The 6,958-nt window shown below is 41.4% G+C and overlaps 1 protein-coding gene across 2 annotated transcripts in view; it reads left to right on the top strand.

The window, feature by feature from the left end:
• LOC306977581 (RNA-binding Raly-like protein) overlaps positions 1-5,271 on the top strand; it is a 316,297-nt gene extending 311,026 nt beyond the window's left edge. For both annotated transcript variants that reach the window (XM_079575973.1, XM_079575974.1), the window contains exon 9: positions 4,701-5,271. The gene's annotated coding sequence lies outside the window, so the exon portion shown is untranslated. The remainder of the gene's footprint in view (positions 1-4,700) is intronic.
• The last annotated feature ends 1,687 nt before the right edge of the window (positions 5,272-6,958 follow it).

Here is a 6,958-nt window from a genome sequence, read left to right on the forward strand (position 1 = left end):
ATCACAGCGGCGCTCAGTGGATGAGATTTTGGGAGAGCAGAACGCCCGAACTCCTGGTGCCATCACTTTGACCAATGAGACGAGCTTTCATGTGAACCGGCCTGTCAGGTCCGATCAGGACGGGCTTGGGCGTTGACTTTTGAAATGTTGTTTCTCTCTCCTCATTTTGCAAACTAGGCGTGGCTTTCAGGTCCAATGAGGAGAGAAGGGGGAGGGACATAGGAATAAAAAGGACAAACTTCACAGTCCTTAAGCCTGTGCAATGTGTTTTTCCTTTAGCTGTTAGCATTAGCAGCTAAAGGAAAAACACATTGCAACTTCTGAAATATCCAGATGTTTTCAGCTGTTGTCAACCCATCGACCGCATTTAGGTGAGGTCAAAGCCCAACATTAGATATCACGAATGAATGTGCAAACTTTTTTAGATTCTGCTTTTGATAAGAATTAGAATGTAAAAGTGTCCTCTGGGCTAAATGCTAAATCAGTTTCCGTCAGTGTTTATTTTGACAAAATATTTTATTTTAGTTTTAGTTTTAGTCTTTTGACTAAAATGTAATTTAATATTTAGTCAAGATTTCGTCCAAAAAAAAGTTTCAATTTTAGTCTAGTTTTAGTCGACTAAAATTGCATGTCAATTTAGTCGACTAAAATTAAAACTAATTTAGTCGACTTATATTTATAATATTCATTATAATCATATTTAATCGTGGTCATCGACTTCATGGAGCTTCTCCCACGTGAATAAAGCTCAGACCTGTTCATTTGGCAGTAAATTTAAATGATATGAAGCTCTTTCAGACGGTCAATAGAAGTTTGGATGATTTTAGTCTCTCCTTTTCATTTTTATTTAGTCTTATTTTAGTCGACTAAAATATCTGGACATTTTAGTCATAGTTTTAGTCTCATGAGAAACTTTTAATTTAGTTTTAGTCCAATTTTCGTCGTCAAAAATATCACTTTGACTAAAATTAAGACTAAATATTTTAGTCGACGAAATTAACACTGGTTTCCATCAAGTTTCTGCTTTTTGTGGGTCACATACACTTCAAATGGACGCTAAACATCATCTTATAATATGTTGATGATGGAGAAACCACAACGAATTGTAAAAATGCTTCGCCAAACTTTAATGTCTGGCCTGGCTTCTCCGTTCATTTGTAATGGGATAGAAACAAAGATTTGAAAGAAAGTTGTGGTGTTATGACTGGAAATACTGGTGAATGGAACTGAACAGAAAACACAGTACTTAGATACAGTATCATCAGCAAATCCTTGACTTCAAAACAAAAACAAAAAAAAACACATCATACTCCGTCCAAGCTCTTTTCAAACCCAGATGATAATAAAAGACAAGCTGCTGGCGTGCGCGCGCAGCAGGCGGCGGTAAACATCAACAAACATGGCGTTCTTGAGAAAAGCTTATTCCCTCGATCAGCCATTAGCCGCCTCAGCCAGCGTGTCGCTTCGCTGTCAATTACCGCGCCGTTCCCTCCTCGCGCCGCAGAAAAACACACCAGACCGGCCCTGCTGGTTTTGAATTCACTCTCGAGATGGTTTCTGGGAAATCCAATGCATCATGCAGCGTGCGCAAACCTCCACCATTACTCTTGTCATTAAACATGAGCCAAACCTTGTCCGTTTCCATCAGCGAAAATAAGCCTCTGTGAATGTTTTATTTACATGGCTGGGTGTTTTCGCCGGTCGCTTGTCAAAGAAATATTCGAAAATAAACTTGGCCCGCTTAAAATGAGGAGCTTGTTATGTTTATCATGAAGTCAAATCAACAGGGCCCGAGCTGATATTTTGAATTTGCACAACACCCGTGTCTAATATGGATTGATCTCTGTTTTGGATTAGATTTAATTTATTTTTCTCAACATGAAGCAGGTGACGGCAGGTTGGAGAGTCGGGCAGCTGGGCTTTAACTCCCTTAACTCCCACCTGAACCGAGCGCATTTTCTCCAGTTTGGCCAAAAGCTTCTGGAAGAAAGGTGTGAAAATAGCAACAAAACTGAGACGAAAACAACGATGGAAATGTGACAAAAAAGTGAGAAAACTTCACAAGAAATTGACAAAAAATGGATGAACAAATGACAAAAAAATAACAAAAAAATGACAAAAATGTGACAAAAAAATTATAAAAAATTGATAAAAATATGACAAAAAATGAAAAAATGTGACCATAAAATGACAAAAATGTGACAAAATGTGGCAAAAAATGACAAAAATGTGGCAAAAATGACAAAAATGTGACCAAAAATGACAAAAAATGACAAAATGTATGAAAAAATGACAAAAATGTGACAAAATGTGGCAAAAAATGACAAAAATGTGGCAAAAAATTACAAAACTGTATGAAAAAATGACAAATTGTGACAAAATGTGACAAAAAATTACAAAAATGTGACAAAAATGTGGGGAAAAAATGACAAAAATGTATGAAAAAATGAATGAAAAAATGACAAAAAATGTGACAAAAAATTACCAAAAAATGACAAAACAGTGATAAAAATGTATGAAAAAAATGACAAAAATGTGACAAAAAATGACCAAAAAATGACTAAAAAGTGACAAAAAAGTGACAAAATAATTACAAAAATGTCATAAAATTTGCCAAAAAAAAAGAGAAAAAATTGACAAAAAATAACAAAAAATATAACAATAAAATTAGTTGAACACCCAACAAAAAAATGCTGGAAAAAAAATCTGCTGACGTGAGGAAAAAGATCCTCTCGGTTCAGGTGGGAGTTAAGAGGTTCCTGAGCTCTTTTTTCTGACTTGTGCAGGCGTTCGTGTGGCGTCTCTGATCTTGGAAAAACCTTTCCCCCTCCAGTTTCTATGGAGCACACGCCTGCCCCCGATAAGACCTCAACAAACACGTTCAGAAATCTTATTTGATTCTCGCGTAGCTTCAGCAACTTATTTTTAGTCTTTCTCAAAATGTTCCCGAACGCTCATTTCGATTAACCAGAATGTCTTGGAGTGCAAACAATCGAAAGTACGTCATATTCCGATCACTCCGGTTGCCCCATGCAGCAAACTCCACTTGAATGAATCATTTTGCATGTAAATAATCACATTTGCTTCAAGTTACATTCTGCAGACTGGCCTTGGCTCGCCGCTGCACTGTAGAACTCCCTTTCCCATTTCCATACGAGTAAATCTGATGAGGATTAGTGCGGGTATGTCCGTCTGAATGGCCCCGGAAATATCTTGGAAGTACAGACACTCGCGACTGCTTCTATAATCCATGACTCTCTATCCTCGGCGCCCCCCCGAGCTATACGCTCTCCAGTGGGATTTCCAGCCTTTTAAATAGATGTCATTGGCTGCTGAATTTTAAAAACGCGTGTGTATAAATGTCCCCCCCGCATGGCCTAATAGTGCAGAAGTGACACTCATTTGGCTCCTGTTGCCGTGCTGTTGATGTGCTGTGACATCACCTGCACACCCGCGAGTCCTAAACGGGAGGGGGGGCGGGGGAGTCCACGGACGTTTGAAAGAATTTGTCATTATTTCCAGTTCTCTGTGTTGTTGTTCACAGACACATCAACTCTTCAACTCCCTGTCAGAAGACGATCTGGAGCTACTTTATATTGTACAGGGAAATATATGAGCCAGTACTACTATCTTTCAAGGCCATGTCAGGGCTCATTTTTATATAGCTCCACCTGGTGGCCATGTAATATGCCCTTTGTGACGTCTATAATCGATTAATATTCAGACTTAAACATGCTGAGCATTTAATTAACTAATGATTCTCTGGGTCACATTAGCGTTAGCATTAGCAGCTAGTAGATTAGCTGCTGAATGAACCATGAACCATTTTGCTTTCAGAAGCTACATAATGACATCGTAGACTGCATACATTAGATTTAAAAACAATATAAAAGGGACAGACTAAAAGCTGAAGCTGTGATGACATTATAAAGCGACCAGCGACATGTGATGATCACAGTAGCTGCTCAGTTTAAAAACATTAATCTCCTCTATGAATCATCTGAACCGACGGATTACTGCCGTGGATTTCACATGCCATAAATAAAGAAAAGAAATAAGTCTTCTTTTCTTATGTACATGGAAGGTTCCCAGTCGGTCTCAATGGCCGCTGGCTGCTCTGCTTTGTGACCACGACACTAGGGGCCGCCATTGCTGTAGTACCTCCGTATAGCCGCTAGTCACCCATTGGAATACATTGGACTTTAGACACGTTAGAGCCTGGTGCCTAATTTGTGGGAACTTTCTACAGCTAGATATTCCTCCTGGGATAACGCTGGGCTAGCTACAATTAAAGGGACCAGGCTGGTTTTCGGAAGAAACATTTTAGAAATCTCATATACTAATGAGGTCCGGCCTGTTAGCATTGGAGCTGCGCAGCTACGACCGAACTGCACATCACGCAAGGGCGGAGTCTACAGCGAAGATCCCGCCCTTATGGCCTTTTTAGGAACATGCTTGGTCAGAACCGGGGAGGGGGAGTCTGTAAATCAGCCATGACCCTCGCGCGTGGTCATTGTGGTAAACGGGGAGGAGTGAGGAGGAGGAGTCTATTCTTTTTGCGGTCTCTGGCCATTCATCAATGGACGAGAGCTTCTGTTTCATCCCAAAGGGGGCGCTAACCTTCTCAGTGACATAGATGGGCCCACTGGGCATTTGGCTGCACCCGGGGTCACCATTTTAACATGTTTGCTTTCTTCCAGGACAATGGAGGCTGCATTCAACATGGATCGATCTGAATCATCATCACCTTCAAGAGCAGAGATGTGGACGGACTGAAACACAAGACACAGAATCACATTGCGATGCCCAGCAGCGCAGCACAAAGCCACTTCCAGAAATTGGGACTTTTCAGAAATCGGACCGCTCTAATGCATTGGCCTGAGGTTCACCCTCTTTATTTTCCCTGCACTCGGCTTTTCTCTGCAGCGGGGCGATGGCATTAGGGATAATCATGTTTCTGCAAAAAAAGCATAAAGAGAGAGCTGGATGTAACCGCCCGAATGAACATCGCAGAATGGGTGAAGCTTTTAAAATGTACTGCAATCTCTTTCATTATTTACCAGAAAATATGACGGAGTTCAGAAGTTTTAACTTGACGTTTTTGTAAACTTTTTCTTTTATGCAACATCTGTGGACTTTCAAACAGGGCACGGACACAAGGGTTAGTTACCAAACGCCATTAGGATGGTTTGGGATTTTGTTGCTTGAATACTGGTTGGAAAAAGTGTTCACGTTCCCGTTTTCATGCCTTCACTTAGTGTTTGGAGAGGAAAAAGATAAAGGAGCCAAGTCACTTTATATGGTGGAATTTGACAGACCTCACTACGATCAGCAGCCGCACTGGGCCCAAGTATTGGTATTACATGTTTAACCCTAGAACACAGTCGTCCGAACTCAAAACACCATCACTGACGCCGGGTGATTTTTACCCGAGATAATCCACTCGATAAAAAGTACTTGTCATCAAAATCTATCAATACATGACACGTTCTTTTATAATAAAATCTGTGTCATGTCTAATAAAGTGAAAGAAAAGCATCATGAGAGGACCAGATAAAAATGCCAAAATTATTATAAAATTACTGGAAAATTAGGAAAAAATAAAAGAATGAAGATTGAAACTTGGTTTTAGGTCGACCCATTCCTGGGATGTGTGAGACTTGAAGCTCAGTGTCCTCGGCACAAACAGCTGCAGGAGAGAGAAACTAAATGTGCCATATTTTGAATGGATATAAATGAGCGGCTGACTAAAATAACTGTGTGTTCCTCACTTACTGCGAGGCCAGAGACACCGAACTCTGCGACAGGAGCAAAGAAATAAATGTGTCAGTCCTGAATGTCAACCTTGAAAGGGGGCAAGAGCCTGATTAAATACACTAACCCTGCCCTGCCTTCTATCACTACTGCAAACATGTGCCTGGAGAAAAAGTGTGTTTTGGATTATTAACACCCAGGCCACTCCTCAGAAACCCAGGACACTCAGATAAACGCAGCATCATGAAAATCACATAAATGTATTTGCTCGGGTGAAAAGTGTTATAGTGTTAATATAAATAGTGTTCTAGGGTTAAAAACACTCTACACTAACAATAAACACACATAGGGTTTTAAACTTAAACAACTTCATTGTGAAAATGGTGACTAAAGGGTAAAAGTTATTCTATTGCACCTCACATTTCTGAAGAACGTAACACAAAATTGAACTTTGTGCTTGGCCCAATTAAAACCTCATTTTAAATTTCTGCATCTAAATTGTCCCAGAGAGGCCCCAGGCACCGCACTGGACAAAGTACTCCTTACCTTATCATAAACATTTTTGGCTCCTAAAGACAGACAGGTTCAAATCAAAAGTATAGTTAATGCTGCGTCTGCTTTTTTACAAGTTCATGCACAGGTATAGACTTGAGCTGGAGCCTCATCCATAACAAATGCGACGGCGCCGAGCGTAGCTTCACCCGCCTTTACCCATTCATCACACCGATGCCCCGTGGGCGTGTTCCATCATGCACTCCCCGCTCCTGTCTCAGAGAGGGCCCTCCCATAGTGCGGAGCCAGCCCGCAGCGCCGTGGGCATCCTGCTGGGGGTATGGCGCTGCCCTGAAACATCGCCCACCCACCCCCCCCCCGTCAACCGGCGAGTGTCGCAACATGCGCCGCTGCTGTCACCCCCCACCTAAACACAGTCACTCGGCTTCATACACCAATAACATGGCGATGGAACAATCCAAACACGGCTTTGGTTGAGCAATTAACAATTAACCTTTGCATTGGGGGAACGCCGCCTCCCGGAGAGTGATATTACCCGGCTTGTTCTTTTGTTTTGTTTTTTAATTATTCATTGGCTAAGGCTGAAAGTTGTTTGGGGAGAACTGGCAGGGGTGTTTTTCTAGGCAGAGCTGCAGTTTCTATACGGTACAGCAGGTGTGCCTCTGCTCAACGCTCCGCCGGGGAGGGAAAA

This window comes from Gobius niger, assembly GCF_951799975.1.
Source record: "Gobius niger genome assembly, chromosome: 18".
Lineage (NCBI taxonomy): Eukaryota > Metazoa > Chordata > Actinopteri > Gobiiformes > Gobiidae > Gobius > Gobius niger.